The sequence below is a fragment of the Vicugna pacos genome, chromosome 20 (genome assembly GCF_048564905.1).
Source record: "Vicugna pacos chromosome 20, VicPac4, whole genome shotgun sequence".
Lineage (NCBI taxonomy): Eukaryota > Metazoa > Chordata > Mammalia > Artiodactyla > Camelidae > Vicugna > Vicugna pacos.
In genome coordinates this window covers 34,506,071-34,523,373 of record NC_133006.1, presented here as the reverse complement: position 1 = coordinate 34,523,373, position 17,303 = coordinate 34,506,071, and the positions used below count along the sequence as shown (strand labels likewise).

Below are 17,303 nucleotides of genomic sequence, written 5' to 3'. Positions count from 1 at the left end.
AGCCCTCACTGTCTCTTTTTCAAATGGGTTTAAATACAGTTTTAGCAATTTGGAGCTGAGAGGGCTTTAGGGATCCCCCAATCATTCCTCTAACTTTATAAGAGAACAGATCTGAGAGGTTAATTGACTTGAGAGAAATAAGACAGGAGCCCAGATTTTCTGATCCCCAGTCAAGCAGCCCTAGGAAGTGGCTCAAGCTTCCCAGAGGCACATGAGATGGAGTCATTCCAGAGAGTAAATTTACTAATTTGCAATGAGGAGTGACATGTGTCTGACACAAGACCAGTTATCTAGAGAGAGAGCTACCCAGTGAGTAAATTACAGTTGGATGCTTTCTTGATAAGTGTGGATTAAGACTTAGATTTTCTTTAGGAACCGATGTACTGGAGAGAATACTGGACTGGGAGTGAGGAGACTGATTCTAATTCTCCCCCTGCAAGATCTTAATGTCATTTGGCTCCAGTTTCATCATCAACTAAATGGCAGATTAGACAATTACCTTTAGGTCCCTTCTAGCTCCACATTTTAAGATTCTGTGAATCTGAGCTCTTTCCTTTCAATTACTCTGCCTTTGTAGCATCAGCATCCCTTTTTATACATTAACACACACACCTCCAGCCCTTGGTCCAAGTGTCTTTTGATCCACAATCATCCAGTTTGAAGAGTGGATCCTTTTGGTCTTATCATGGTCACTAAATAAATCATCTTAAGATTCTTAGATAAAAGGCTTTAAAAAAAAAAAACGAAGAAACCAGGTATCCACAGCTGCTAATAGATCTTGAGTAAATATTAACACCCCTATCTCTTCCCAGAACACTAAATTAACGTAGTTCACCCACACTCACCAATATCTGCTCCTTCTCTTTCCACTGCAAGACCTACAGTTCCCAGGGAAGGCAGAGCCACACTGTGAAGTCTAGACAACTCCACGTGGGTCTCAGCAGCTTTCTGCAACACTGAATCACAGTGTCACTAGCTACAGATAGTTCTGGTCGGGTCTCCTAATTCAGGTCTGTGATAGTGCCTTTAAATGACAACTACTACTAAATTGTTTCAATTATTTAAAGAATGTCTACTGCCCCCAGGGCCTCTGGGCATGGGCACAAAATACTGCTCTCAAGAGCAGTCCACTGCCATCCTCTGTAATCAACTAGCTGCTCGTTATCACACTTTTACCAGTAACGCCAAGTACATCGACAAGGATGAACTATAAGAGACATATGATTCTCGTTCACACTTACATAAAATAGTGACAGTGCTGTTAGTAATTAGTTACCAGATCCTCAGTTGCTTTGTTCTCTGGCATTAGTAATATGCCACTTGAAGTTTTACACCAAATTAACAATACCCACATTCAACTGTCTCCAAGCCCCTTGAAAATGTGCTATCCCTCCTCGTAAGCAAAGACGATGTGCCTGATAGTAAGATGTGCACTCCGCATTGTTTGCTTCCAGACTCGAGTTAAGAGTGTGCGGTGTATGGCCTGTTTTGGCACAGGACCATAGTGTTCTGGCACTGTTAGCGATTGTCCACAGCTATGAAAGAATATTTCACTATGTGAAGCTAAGTCACCTGCCTGGGACATAAATTTATTAACGTGTACTCGGTCAAGCCATGAAGCCTAACAAATCAAAGTGAGGGAAAGCAAACTCCAAATACAACCGAGGCACTAACTCAGCCAAGACTCGTTCTGGTTCCATGGTCAGCTGGTACACAGAAACATAACATCAGAATTTTAGGGATTAAATAGTTTTGTAATCATTGCTGCTAAGTCCTTTAAATTCAGTTTCTATTTTTCTATTTGTAGAAAGTTAATGACATCTGTTGATACCTAAATTTCTTATGAAGATGAGTGAGTTGGTAACAGTATGAATCACTTTCAATTTAAAGGAAAAAAAATGCTTTTGAAAGAAAGGAGATTAGTGTCAACCAGAGAGAATCCGAAAGCCAGTATCCAAATTCTGTTCCCAGAAAGTTGGCATCTACATTGTCAAGAGAAAAAAAAAAACCATCTCTAATTCCCTTTGGAGTAACTATCCCCACCTTTGTCTTATAAACGACTCTGTAGACAATGTTTATACAATACCTACGGGTTTGTCTGTTTGTTTTCCACGGACACTATAAATCAAATGCTTTCAATTGACACTGTAACTGGAAAATTGCATCTAAATCTTCTCTCTGCTTAACACAGCTTTATATGATCTGGCTTCATGTCCAAAACCACCTGAAACTCCCAGATCTTTGACTACCCATTTCCAATTGAAATATGAACATGTCAGTTAGCTATCTGGCTGAGAGAGTACACATTGAATCCAGAAACCCCAGATTTTGCCACAGGATTAAATATTTTATACACTATAAATGTAGATTCTAGCATTATACTTAATTTTTTTCTTTCCTATAATCTAATTCAGTCAAACACAGTGTTGTTGGTTTTGATTAGTTAATGGTGCTGTCTTTCATGAATGGAAGTTCTGATTCATCAATAGAAAAGCATGCTCTTGATTTCTTCGCCTAGTAAAGCGAGTTTCTGTTGTTATCATCTGCCATTTCATCGAATTCCTCTTGCAACCATATAAAAGATGACTGGTTGGACAAAGGGATTCATCTGTTAAATTAGAAGAGAGGGTTTGGGTTTGGTTTTTGTTTTCTTTTTTTTTTTGCATTAAGTAACATGAAAGAAATTTAAATTCATGATCTTTGATTCTTAATATCATAGTCTAATAAACAGAATTAACCATCACAGATACTATAAGAATGTGATCCAACATTTATTGGAGAAATATTACCTTAAGTGTTTGGTTAATTAACGTATTCTAGATTCTAATGTTTTCATTATGTTGGCAAACAGGAAAGAACTATAGGATTGGTAACAAATGTTTTGCTCCTGCAAGTAATTATTTCACTTAAAACAAAGTACTCAACTTTTTTTCCTCTTCCACGATGTGAATTCTTCAGTCCTTTTGGATAAAAGGCTTAGATGATCTGTTGTCTCTAGCCAGAATGACTGCATATGTTCAATAATATATCAGTTTCATCAGCCGCCATAGAATAGGCACATATGACAATAAATCATTTGGGGAACTTCCTGAATCCCAGCCAAGTTGTAGACAATAAAAGATCCTGCTTGTAAAGGCAGCTATAAAAGTTAATTTCATACAGGTTCCCCAGCACACATGCTACGGTTCAGTTCCAAACAGATGTGGTCTTGGAAGAGCAATGGAAGACGGCATGAGGCATTTTCGCTAACTTTCCGTATCAAGAGAGTCAAATACTTAGTGTTATGTGTAACTTTTTGTCATTAACACATTGCTCCAGGTAGGAAAAACGAATTCTTCAAGCTTTTCTTTTGTTTAAGATCCTGTTGTATCCAGTCTGAACAATTCCTCCACCTTGGAAAGATTATCTATCAAGCCAGACATGCAGAGACAGAGAAAATCCACACAGAGCAAAATAACCACGGCAACAGCAGACATTTGGGGCTGCATTCTGAACGAATCTCTTGAAACAAGAACTTTTACTCATGTCCTTGTTTGCTTTCGCCTGTAGATGCCCTGGCAGATCGCTGCAGGGACAGCAAGCTACTCCACTCAGCCATGGAGTTGACAGGAAGAAGAGATGTAAAGGAGAGGGAAAGGCTGGACGAGGACACAGAAGCCCAGTTGCAGGAAGTGACTGCAAATGTCAAAGACTGCACTTGGTCCTGGCTCCTAGTGCAAAGGCCACTGGGGACTCTTTCCCTACTCCTGCCAAAGACCGCTGCTCACCCTCAGTCATTGCTAAGATTCCCCACGACACTAGGTTTAAAATCATGTTTCTCCTGATTTTAAGCAATAGTTGGAATTCTGAGACGTTGCATGCTTGTCTGACTTTTTATAATTTGATCCATTTTCCATACGGGTCTCTGTAGCACGGCTCCCTATTCATAGTTCTTTGGAATTTATTTGCAACAATAATAGTCAATCCTTTGGTTTAGCTTTTGCTGGAAAGAGGATTTTCAAAATGTGGGAAAGACAGACCCTCTCCACAAAAGCCCTGCTGAGCTTGAGAGTACGGCGGACGCTTGGAGTCCAAGAAACCGTAGAACAATTAAGTGCTGAGGGCTGAATAAGGATGCCATTAACGTATTAATCACATACCTGAAATTAATTAAGGCCAACCTAGGGATTAAGGTGCTCCAAGCCAAAAAAGGAAAAAAGTGGACTGATGATGTTATGTGGTGGATAGTTACGCAATCGCATCTTACAGCAGCAGATTGCTTTAAAATTGCAAATGATACTTTCCATCCATTAGTTCATATAAAGTCAGGCCAACCTCATAAATTTGTGAGGGAATTCTTATTTTGAGGGTTTGAGGAAACAGGCTCAGTGACATTAGGTGACAATCCCAAAAAGGAAAAGAAGACAAAGGCCACAATCCCAGGCACGTAGCCTAGAAAGGGCTGTGGACTAAGAGCTCTAACGTGACTCAGGGGTACCACGCACACTGTATTCCAGCTGTGCTCCACAGAAGACAGGAGTTCTATCAGCTCAGCCATTGACCAGCCCTAGTCCTGGCAAGTCACTTTAATTCTTGGGCCTCCCTTTTCTCACCTTTAAAAGAGAGGAGGGTGGACCAGACAATGAACCCAAGATTCCCTTCAGAGTTGACCTTCTACATGTGTCCCCTGGGTGCAGGTGGCAGAGATGAACTGTTATTGGCAAAAGACACTAGGACCCGTGCTTCTGGAGCCTTCAGTCAATGGTACCCCTGCCCCTTTGCCATGTTTTATTACAAGAGTTTTGCATTTTCAAGTACTAGGTACAAATGTGTCAAAACATGGGTGGCGTGACCTCAAAGCCAGAGGATATTACCCACTCTTATACCAGAGTGAGAGAGCAGAAGCCAACGCAGCAAGTCAGGGAGCAGAGATGCAAAACTAGGTCAGTCTCACTAGCCCCTGCACAACTTTCAGGTGGTTTCACCTGGGGTTGATTCTGTTTAGCGGTTGGTTTTCTTGGAACTAAGAACAAATGGTTTTGTTTCACCAAGCAGGTCAGAAACCAAATACCTGGACTATGACTAGCTTGATCCCAAGTCAACTGTGGTGTCTCTCTCGAGATTCATACAACCTCCACTTTCAACCAAATGGGCTAGTGCCACCAGCAGGAATGGACCCCACATCCAGTGCTATCTCTAGCATCCTCCCCTTCTCCCCAGCTCCCGCCATTCTGCAATTCAGAACACAGCAGGTCTTTGCTGGCAGTCTACCAGTGGAGTATTAAAGGTCCCAACGTTTAAACTGTAATCTGTGGCATTCAGTAGAAGTAGGACTGGCTTGATGTCCAGGCTCTACAATGAGAATGATGCCTTCATTCAGCAATCCCATGAAAACCATACTCCTCCGTCTAAAATAACTAGAACATCCACAGCTCAAAGAAATTATTCTCTATCATGGTCTCTTGTCATCAGAACAGATTCATTTACAAAAATAACAGAGCTGATTTCATTTTATTTGATTTAATGGGTCAGGTCTTTGGGGAAAAACTGGGTGTTCTATAAGGTAATAAATCATACTTTAGTGTCAGAAAGAGTTCTCATCTGGTTCCCAGGGCATAGTGGGATATGGATCTTTGGGTTTTAGTCCATATTACTTCCTAGAAAGTGTGGGCTACAAAGGAACTCTTCCCTGTGTAGTCCAGTGTTTGATTACATCTCTTTCAGCTCACAGAGGACATACTAAACCAAGACAGGGTGGTTTTAAACAAACTCCACCCTCAAATGCCACGTAGCATCCCCACAGAGCAACCTGCCAAGGGAGAAATCCAGCAGCGGGCTTCCTATTTGATAGATAAAGAACCTCATATAGAAAAGAGATGAGTCATTTGTCCAGATCACATTTGTCCAGAGAAATACTCATGGCTTTTTAACTTCAGGCTTTCTACCTCTGTACCACCTCCTCTGGGTGACAGCTATAAGAACCAAAAGAAGGGCCCTTTGCATTGATCATAGATTTCCTTTCATCTTGGAATTACTCTGTAGATAACATAATAATGCCCTGGGCACCTCCTCCCAATAAATGAACCTAGATAACATGATAATCCAATTTCAAACACTGCCATCCAGATACAAGACTTCAGGTTGGTTTCTCATTGAGGGAGAAGGAAAAAGTCACACACAGGCACTGTTAGCCAGGAATCTTCCCTCACACTTTCACCATCACTAGGAAGAAATTTTTTTTTCCATTTCAGTTATAAAATGTATTTTACTACCAAAACAACTACACAAGTCTTATACCTTAAGAAAGAAAATGAACCATGAAAACATCTAAAGACAATTTCAAATAATTTAGAAAACTTGTGCTATATCAAAAGGAGCCTAGGTTGAGATTTTTAGGGCCCCAATTTAACCATTACAGGAAATTTTTTAGTTTTACACAATTAGTAGTTGAGCTTCAAAACACTCAAATTGATATCAGGCCACTCAAAGTTATTTAAAAGTAAACTGGCAATTAGTAATAACAGTCATAATGAAATCTAGCATCAGTACCATGCATGAGAATTGATCAACTGCTTTCACACCTAGCACATTTCATCCCCACCACCTCTCTAAACTGGCTACTATTATCTTCCTTTCGTAAATTAACACTGTGGCCAAAAAAGCTCAAATATGGGATTCATACCCAAGTGTTCTAAATCAAAATCTAAAGCTCCTTTCATTTTAGCCCAAATAAATCTCAGCAGTGCCAGGTCAATTCACAATACATATTGGGAAATTATAGGTTGAATAAAGAGTAATTCTTCATTTTTGAAATTGTACATGCACTAATTTTTAAATGGGTAAAACACTATCATAAAAACAAGAGGATTAAGTACTGAACATGACGTATTCAGCAGTTCTCCTTAAGCTATAACACTTTGCATAATGTCTTGCCCATTTGTAATGTTTTCCCAACTACCGACCAAAATTACTTCAGTTCTCTGGGGCAAAAATGTTTTGGCTCTCCCAACAGTTGCATCTCTCCTGCATCCCGTAGGGTGTTTCATCATCTCACTCCATCGCCATCTCTAATATGCCTATAGAGGAGGAAACTTCAGGGTCTGGGTAGAGCTCTATACCGTCAACATTTATAGGGTTACAGGTGGTTGGCAAATACGATTCAGCAACTGCTGATTCTGTTCCCTGTAACCTCCTTGCAAAAAGGAAGGGAAGCCTCTTAGGGAAAATTTAGCTTAGGTACTATATCAGAGGCTGATTATCCACGAATATTCATTCTCCCCATTTTTAATAATGGAACTTCTAAGTTGTACCCTCAGCTAGAGACTACATTTCCCATCTTCCCCTGCAGCTTGGTGTGGGCAAGTGATCAAATCATAGCCAATGGGAACTGAGCAGAAGGGTAAGTGTCACTTCCAAGTCACCCTCCTAGCTGGGTTCCTCCCTCCTGCTGACTGCAGCTGTAGCTGCTGCCTTGCCTCCAGCCTCAGCTTGCTGACCTCTGGACTGTAACAAAAGAGGAAAAGAAATTTCGATCCTATTTACGTCAGTGTATTTTGGGATCTTTCTGTTTTAATACACAGCCTGTGCCCTAACATTATCCATTACAGGGGCTCAGGACCTTCATCTTACCAGACTTCGCAGTGCATACACCCAAACTGTGATCTACTTGGGTCTCCTGTTCAAGTGAGCTTTCAGTTTTACATCAATCGACTTACTCATCGTCAACTTACTGATCAGTTACTATTTCTGAGCATGTGCTCTATTCAAAGCATTCTGCTTGGTACCACATACACAAATGATGTTATCCAGCCTTCAAGCAGTTTAGCATCTGGACACAAAGACCCGACAGACACAAATATTCCACAAGCTGTGCTGTGCGCTGATGTTCTCCACACAGGTGGCACCAACAGTGTGCGGAGAGCCCTGCTTCTTCCACCTGCACTAGTCATGCTCTTCTTGGCCTGAGGGGCCTCCCAATTTGAAATGAGTGTGGTATGTGAATCCAGATCACTTCATTTTCCTCCACCTCAAATTCTCCAATTATGAAACAGTCCCAGCGTGACTATCCACGTCCTCATCCCTTTGACTTTACGACGTGGGCTTCCCGACAGCTCCAATATGCCTTCTCTCTGTCCTAAGGCACGTGGAAGTGGGCCTGGGCCATTGCATACTTCGTCTCTAAGTCATGCACTATTAATGCTGGAGATCATCGCTCGGCACCTCCTATCCTGCCACCCAAACAGCACTGCTGTATTGGCCACTGAGTTATCTCCTGCTGAACGACTGCTTTCCAGGAGCCAGAGAACAGTGGCTGTGCAAACTGGCCTGGACGCCTAGGCATGAAGGCCAGCAAAGGAAAAGATAAACAGGCCTGAACAAATTCAGGAGACGGACTGACGAAATGAGGAGGCTATGATGGACTCTCACTATGAGATATTGGTGAGTGAAGCTAGAGCTGTTTTTAAACTAATCAGATATTTCTGTTGTTCACGGAAGTCAAGGATAACAACTGCTCACAATATTGATCAACATTAACACACACACACACACACACTCATACACACACATAAAATGAAGTTTCATCTATGGCTTTGGATTAATTACACCTCCCTGCTGCTTACATGGGGGAACTGAAATGATTCCTACATGTTAAGTGAATTTGGGAGCAACCTCTGTCAAGCTATGAGGGGAACCATTTATAACACAGAGAAGAGAGAATTTGTTTTGTGTTAAAAGAGCTGCTTGACCACTTGCTACAAGTCTAACTTATCAAGCACCACCAGCATTTTCATGTGTAAAAATGGGACGGCAAGGCAGGGTTTCTCTGAAGGTTACCGATCAATGAAAGAGCCTAGCACACTGCCTGACCCAGAGCAATTAATCATTAGGTTTAGCTCAATCAGAAATGGGCATTCAAAAAATGCTAGCATTTGTTCTAAAATGAAAGGAAGAAACTTGAGTGTCACGGAGGGAAGGCTGCAGGGAGACGGTAACATAAAAACTAAGAAACTGATCTGTGGGAGGAAACCAACATCCTCTGAAAAGGAAAGAGTTCAGAAAACATGAGAAAACTGGCAAAGACACAGCATGAAGTGACAAAGAAATGCGTAGGAATGCTCTGAGACCAGAGGGGATCTCCAAGGACATGCACCCAGGGAAGGACAAGCATGCTTCACTCAAACTGTTCTCCGCACAGGACGCCGGAGCAGCCTGACCCCGACAGAGACTGGATCGGGATTATTTTCAACCACGCATGAGGGAGGGGCCATGTGGAATGTCCCCTGTGGTCAACGTTGAAACGAAGCAAAAGGAAAACCTATAAAGGGAACTGGAGAGAGAGAGAGAAAAGCCTGAGTTAAATGACATTAAAAATAATATAAGATTCTATATTCCTGTAATTTGCCAAATATTTGTAGAGTTGACCCCAGGAGACTTCTGTATGTTGTGGTAAATCACTTTGGACACTGACTGAACATGTGTGGTGTTTCAGAGATGCCAGCTTTCATGAGGGTTGCTGGGGGCTGTAACCTAGACTATATGAGAGAAAGGAACAGTAATTCCAAGGGCATGGAGGGTGGGGGGCACTATGGGATGACTCCATGTCTCACCCCTTCTCCAGTGATGCTCCAGATTCTGCTCTCCGGGGAACCCTGGGCCTATGATATGACTTGACTTGACTTTTACATTTTAAATCCCTTTTTCTAACAGAGTAAAAAACTGGGCTATCCAGATTTCACCAGTCCCGCCCTCAACCATATACAGCAGGCAGGTTGCGGCAAAAACATCCACCACTAGCCGGTGGGTAAATAGCCACAGAACAGAGGAGTGACTCCCCCAAGGGCCTCGAGAGTTCCTGACAAACAGAGGAAGAGAGGGAAGAAAATCCTTCCCCGAACCCCTGAATTCAAGGTCACGACCACGTCCACCATAAGGTATGATTCTACTTTGCTTTCTCTCAAGAAGCAGGTGCAAATCGTACACCATCAATCCCGCAGCGTCCAGCCTGTGAACGGAGCTGGAGGCACCTTCCCCACACCCATGCCACCTTGGGGACACACGAGCAAGGAAACTCTCAGCACGTGAAGCATGATGAATGGTCTCCCTACCAGCCGGTCTCCAACTGGACACGCCCGCCCTCCCTTTCATGTGCCTCCAATCCTGCCCCCAACCCAGCCTCCCGCACCCCATTCTCACCAAGCCTGTCCTTAAATCCCACATCCCACGGAGGAGAAGAGACGAGGGAAGACAGCACTGCAGCCAACAACCTAAAACAAACCCAGACGGAACCACAATCTGACCCCCGAGGGTGGCCAGAGGGCTCTTTCTCTATATTCCCATCAGACAGCTCCCAGCTCCAAGGCAGTAAGAGGGCCAGTTGCTGCAGACAAACCTCACTGCTCGGCTTCAGCAGGACTGGAAGACCTCAGTGCGCCCTTGCTTCTCTGGACCCTCAGGACGCTCAGAGGTGCTTATTTTCCTTTGCTGAACCTCCCTTTTTGCCACCAGGCCAGTGTGAAATCTGGAAATCTGTGCTCAGCACAAGACAAAGCAGAGGGGAAGAAGCCAGCACAGAATGTTTTCTCCGGCATGCTGCCTGGGGAGTCAGGCCTTGACTTTGACATGTGCTGGAGGTGTGGTGTCCAAAGTAAATCTTTGAACTATTTTTTTGGAACCTCCAAAAAGACCCTGCACATCAAAGGGGGATCTGATCCCTGCTCCGTGCTTTGCAGGCATGGTTAAGCATTTTGCATGAATCAACTACCTTCTGAAAAAGAAAGGAAGCCCAGACTCAAAGCACATTGCCAGCCCTTGGACCCAAACATGGCCCCGAGCACATGCTCACCACATGGCTTCTCCCGCTGGCTCAGTGGAATCAAACCCTACTGACACACCCCAGGGTCCTCTACCGCACAGCAGTCATCACAGGGCCGCTCTCTGCAGCCTCCCGGTTCAGGATACAATGGGGCCACTTGTCAGAGCAGCCTCATGGCCCTCGCCCATGACCACCTCGAGGGAGCCCGCGTGAGCTTGGACTCCAGTCATGAGGGCAGCCCGGCTGGGCCGCCACACCCCAAACACCAGCACAGGATGCAGTCTGGGGCTGAATAGGGAGTCCTGTGTGAGCTCTTTGGCCCCATGCCCAGAAAGCCACATCTTCTGCCGGTACCAGCACTGGTGGGCACAGCAGAGAATTCCAGTCCCTCAAAGGACACGAAACGGGAAGCAGATCCTGAGTCTTGAGATTCTTCCGCCTTCTGCCCTCGTGGAATTAATTCAGTTCACCACAGGCAGCTGTGGCAATCAGCGGCAGATGAGATGAAACTCAGAGGCCACAGTTGCCCCAGCAGCTCCTGGAAATTGATGACATTTTCTTCTCGACCAGCCCAAGGAGGAAAGCATTTTCAGGCCCTTACCTACCAGCTGTGCCATCCACAGACCCACAGCTGGAGCCATCATTTGAGGGCAGCAGAGAGTGGCCCTAGGAGGCCACTTGTACCCTCTACGTCCCCTGACAACTCCAACTCACCAACAGCTTTCGAAGCGCTGGGAAGATCTCCAACCTTATGATTTCACGGGAGGCGTAGGAAACAGTTTTTGAGACAAGGTATTTTCATTCCTGGCAACTGTCTTTTTTAAAGTCATTTTCTCTGGTAAGCAGGTTCTAGGTTCAGGAAAAGGGAAAAAAAAGGTTTAAAACTGCTAATGCAACCTGACTGGTAAGAGTTTTAATTAGCAGTTCAAAAACTGCCCACAATCTGTGTTTTTAATTAATAGGCACAATTTCTGTTGAGTTCTACTTCAATAGGAGCTATATAAAACCAGTGAGTGGGTGACATTATTCCATTCAAAAAAGAACTATAAGAAGGGGGAAAAAAGCTGAATTAGGAGGAACAGAGAAGACACGTGAACTTTCTCTGGGCTATACTGTTATAAATAAACGTTACCTAACACCTTTTGCTGGAAGCCCTTCACCCCATGACCAATCAATCCCTTGAACCATTTTAACACCTTGACATTCTGACCCTTGAGTCCAGACACTAGGGATCCCAGCCTGATACCCTCATTCAGAAAAGACTGACGAGCATGCTGTGCGCCCAGCACTAGGCAGGTACCAAGGATGCTGCGATGAAAGAGCTGGTCCCCACCATCCAAGGAGCTCATAGTCTTATAGAAAATTATCAAATAAGAAAAAAATGCTATACTACTACACTATAAGCATCCGATCACAAAAATGCCGTCGTTTCATTCTTGTGTTCTCATGATCCAGGCAGGGTCTAAACAGAGTTCGCAATTATAAAATGTTTGTTGAATAAGCACAGGGTGAATAACAGGCGTTCCACATGTACATCAGTGGCACAAAAGAGCAATGATCAACTCTGCTTGGGTGGGGTTCACCCAGAGGACAGTTACCTGGTGCCTAGAAGCAAGGCCATACCAGGAGTTCTCCATGTTCTAATTGCTCAGAACCCAAGCAGACTAATTGTTAAGTATTTTTATTATGATTCGTAAGGAGAGAGATGAAACCCTGAAGCTGAGTCTTAAAGACCAAACAGAATTTTCCCAAACAGAAAAACCGGGAAGGGCTTTCCGGACAGAAGGAGCAAGACCGACAAAGGCAAAGAAACCTGAAACATACCAAACAAGTTGCAGAGTGCTGAGGAGGGAGGCTGGGCTGACACATGGGAGCCGGATCCTGCGGCGCCTCAAATACCACGCAAAGGCACGCAGCCCTCATCATAAGTCTTCAGTCAGAAAGAGACCTGATTGAACCACTTTGATGAGTAAATAGACAGATCCAAGAAGAGACAGGGCCAAGAAAAGACACGTTCAAAGGGTTTGGAGATGGGCAAGCAGAAAGACGTGAGGGGTTGGAACTAAGGCACTGGCTGTGGGTAAGAAGGGATGCATGACTAATGGGGATGTTTGGGAGGTAGGCTACCTGCAGACAAAGCTTAGACAACAAAGGATGAGAGAACAAGTTTAAATGGCTTGCATCTTTCTGGTTTGGGTAACTGGAGAGATGGTGGTTCCACTAAGATGACAGGACACAAAGGAGCCCAGGAAGGCGGGGGCAAGGAAATGATGAATTTCACATGGTGAATTTTCCTTTTGCCATGACAGATGGAGTGATCCAGAGTGGGTCCTAGAGTTCTAACACTCAGGCAGGAAATCTGTCCTAAAGAGTTGGATTTCTACTGGTCTGGGATTTGCACGAGGTTTTCTTCCATAGTCTGATGCAATCACACAGCCATACACACCCTCCAAAAATTTCCGGGTGTGTCATCTCTCTGGTAAGAACATTTCCACGTTTGAGGAAAACCTGATGCTAATTCAGAAGATGCCACGGAAAGCAGTGCACAATTAGAAAGTGGCTATGACACTGATGAGTTAGTTCTGACAAAGCAGACTCCAGCAAGACTTCCAAATAGGGAGAAATGTTCAAGCTTCATTTCTCATATGTGTTCCAAAGAGCTCAGAAAGAAGCCCCAGTGCTCTCAGTAACCTCAAGGAACCTCTTCTCCCTTTAAAGAAGAAAAGGAATAATGATTTAAAAGAGAAACCTTCTTAGCTCACATCATCAAAGTCTTAGTCTCTGCTCAGTTGCTCAGTCTGAACCACCAGCAGGCTTCTGAGACACAGCAATGGTCCCACCGGACAGCTACCTGTTGAATTCTGAAGAAATCCTGAACAATCAGTAGACAGACTGCCTTCTGATCTCCTTCCCTTCAGATATTTTTCTTATCGTCCTGGCTTCCCTAAGAACCAAGCAATTCTTACTAAACCTTCACATCAATTAATCTGTCCCAGATTCAATGAATCCACTCCTGTCTGGTGCACACTATAATTTCCAGGTGGAGAATAAAGCCCAGGAAAATTCCAAACATGTATGGTTGCAGCACAGCCACATGGATCTTCGCTATCACATTGATCTTCCACCAGACCTGGTGTAAGTGGAGTTCGGTTAGTCCTATTAGTCTCATTTTACTTCCTGGCTGGGACACAGAGAGAACAGGCAGCTTCCATGAGATGATACAGCAAATTGGCTGTAAAATAAGTATCCCCAGTTATAATGGTCAGGAACTCCTGTCACTTTGAGAAGTGAGTTCTAGCCATGCCTGTGCAGACGGCAGTGCGTACAGGCATTACTGGACCCTAAGACCAGACCAGGTGAGATGCACAGGAGGAGGCACAGTGAAGGGTTTACAAGCCCTTGTGTGTTACAGATATTAGCTGATCCTCATTATTTGTGGTAGTTATATTATATAAAGTCTCTGAGCCATTGCTCCTAGGGGAAATGAGGTTCCTGAGAGCCTCTGGTCACAACACATCCACCAGCTATCAACATATAACCTTGTTTTATGTTTAAAGTTTCTATTTAAAGACATCTCATTGAATATATATTGTTGATTCATTAACATCAAACTCACGGCCAACAGCCCTATAGCTCATGCCTAAACGAAGATCCTCCAACACACGTATTTACATCACATCACAGTTTTCTTACGTTTAGGAACACTAGACAGTACTTCAGCACTACACTAAGGGTCCATTTTAAAGAGTGAAATCACCAACAAAAAGCACCAACAAGTGGGAAATGTGGCGCTGAACACTTGTTCACAGTATGAGAGCCAAAACCAGAAGGCAGAGCATGGCCTTGTTCAACCTCAGCTGAAAATGTGTGTGTTGGGCAACTCAAATTTTTCACCACTCTGTGCATGTCTACAAATGACTGTAAAAGTAATGTAATTATTGTTTGGGGGTTATAAACAAATTTTATCTAGTAGGTGAATTTGCACATACAGATCTGTGAATAATGAGGACCAACTGTACATTGTACTGTAACTTTCCTGTAACCCTGCTATTCTGCACGGAATCCTGGCTAGATGTTTAAACATACCATCATTTAAGTTCATCTTCAAAGTCATTCAAATCACTTTCGTGGGGAGGGGGGAATTTAGTATATTTTTTAAAACATATTTTAAAATGAAGGAAAAAATCAACAGGTTATTTAAAAATGTAGTCTACTTTTAAATGGTTATGTTTGACAAACTAATACTTTATAAACTCACAACACCAATATAACGCAGTGCAACTGGCACTAACCACAAGGTAATTTTAAAACTTTTAAAAAATATTTAATTCATTAATAATCCCAGGCAGTATGGTCTGGAGGAGAAAGACAGGTTTTCAGTTATATGACAGTCGTCTTTTACTTCGTCTGGTCTTTCTGTGTCTGTAACCTCACTGGGAGGGAATCCCAAGGTCTGTATCGGAAAACCTTTGTGAACATGTGACTCCAGCAGATGATTCCCTGATCCTCCCTGTGACCAGCTCATAAGTTAACATGATCCAGGTCTCTTCAAGGAGTCGATCACTCTCTTTCTAATTCAGAATGAAGGCAGTTAAAGAAACCTATTGTTTTATCTGCTGAGTGAATAGCAACAGAAACCCTAGGAAGGAAAGAGGTCAGGACACAGTTAAGGAGCAGGTTAAACAAAAGCCACAGTGCAGACTGTCCTTTCGGGCTGTGCGATCCACCACAAACCACTTTCTGTCTCCAGGCTTCAGTTTCCTCAACCAGAGTTAGAAGATGCTTTAGACCAGCAGTTGGCAAACCTTTTCTGGAAAGCTCCAGATAGTAAATATTTAGGCTTCAGGGGCCAAAAGGCAAAACCAAGGATATTCAGAGGTACATGTTATATTAAGAAAGAAAGTTAAAGTCCACAATTTTTTTTCAATCATTTTAAAATATAAAAACCATTCTTAGCTCACGGGCTGTACAAAAATAGGCAGCAGACTGGACTTGGCCATTGGGATGTCGTTCTCCGACCTGACTTTAGACCAGATCTGTGCTGTCCAGCAGAACTTTCTGTGCTGATGGAGATGTTCTTGATTTGCACCATGGCTATAGAACACTTGAAATGTGGCTAGGGTGACAGGTGAATTGAATGTTTAGCCTTATTTCATTTTAATTAATTGAAACTGAAATCAGCACACGCAGCTAGCGCCTCAGGAGAGCTTCAGACGTTTTCTCCATTTCTTCAGGCCCTAATATTTTACAGTCCCACGGATGACTGCCTTCAGGAGCTCTGTTTTATGAAGCTGGCAGGTGTGGACAGGCTTTGAAGATTCTGCCCTCATTGACCACTTTGGCCTGCAGTGACTTTCTTTTCTCTGGTTCTCTACAGTATCTCTAGCCGACCATATCCATTCTAATGTTAAATTCCAAACTGGGCAGGGAGGCAACCCAAGGTGCCCCAACAAACTCAAGGGATGCGAGAGTATTTTCAATTTGAAGAAAAGACACCATACTCAACATGTGTCTGTCTATACTAGCTCAAATGACTACTAGCTCAGCATCTATCCAATAGTTCATACACCACGACTAGTTTCCAGCTTCACCATTAGATAGTGCTACATTCCTTTCAATGAAGCCATATCTTTGCAAAGCCGAATTTTCAACAGTGACTGGAAGCAAGAACTGTAGTGTTGTCATAGTCCGGTCAGGCTGCTCAGACTGGGTGACTTATAAGCAATAGAAATGTACTTCTCCTAGTTTTAGAGGCTGGAAGTTTGAGATCACGGTGCCAGCATGGTCGGGTTCTGGTGACAGCCTTCTTCCAAGCTGCAGACTGCTGACTTCTCATATTGTCTTCACATGTTGGACAGAGTGAGTGAGCTCTCTAGAGTCTCTTCTTACAAGGGCACTAATCCCACTTATGAGGGCTCCACCCTCATGACCTAATTATCTCTCCAAAGCCCACTTTCAAATACCATTGCACTGGGAATTAGGGTTTCAACATATAAATTTGGGTTGAGGGGACATACAAACATTCAGTCCATTGCAAGTGTCTGATGTGACTCCAAGATTTTCTTAAAGTACAACTTCTGTCCCTTTCTTTCTCTCTACCTCAAAAATTGTATCTCTCAATTTTTCTGATCCACAGAGCTCAGCATCTTACTTGAAAAAAATTCTAATACCAATTAGCCCTGACAAGAACTAGATGAACTTTCCCTGCCAAAATATGGCTAAGTCAAGATTTTGCCTAAGGTTTATGAGAAAACTTTATTGAAGTATTTGTCAAATGTAAACTGGGCTTCCCTAACTCGCCATCAGGAGTACCTACATGTTCTATTTTTTACAGCCTTTAGAAGAAGTTCTTATTTTGTTTGTCTCTTCAATGGTTACCTCTTCCTCCCAGCATTTATTCCTGCCTTTGGAAGAAACAGAAGGGAGCCCGGTTCCGATACTGATCAACATTCTCCCTGTCAGGGAATGAAAGCCCATCACATGGTCATCCCTGCCAGCAAGCAGCCCTTTC

General features: G+C 43.3%; 1 long non-coding RNA gene across 4 annotated transcripts in view; it reads right to left on the bottom strand.

Annotated features, from left to right (window-relative positions):
- The window catches only part of LOC116284461 (uncharacterized), a 319,987-nt gene that overhangs the window by 195,385 nt on the left and 107,299 nt on the right, over positions 1 to 17,303 (bottom strand). For all 4 annotated transcript variants that reach the window (XR_012062355.1, XR_012062354.1, XR_012062356.1 and 1 more), the window contains one exon: positions 11,507 to 11,641. This is a non-coding gene — a long non-coding RNA (uncharacterized lncRNA). The remainder of the gene's footprint in view (positions 1 to 11,506; positions 11,642 to 17,303) is intronic.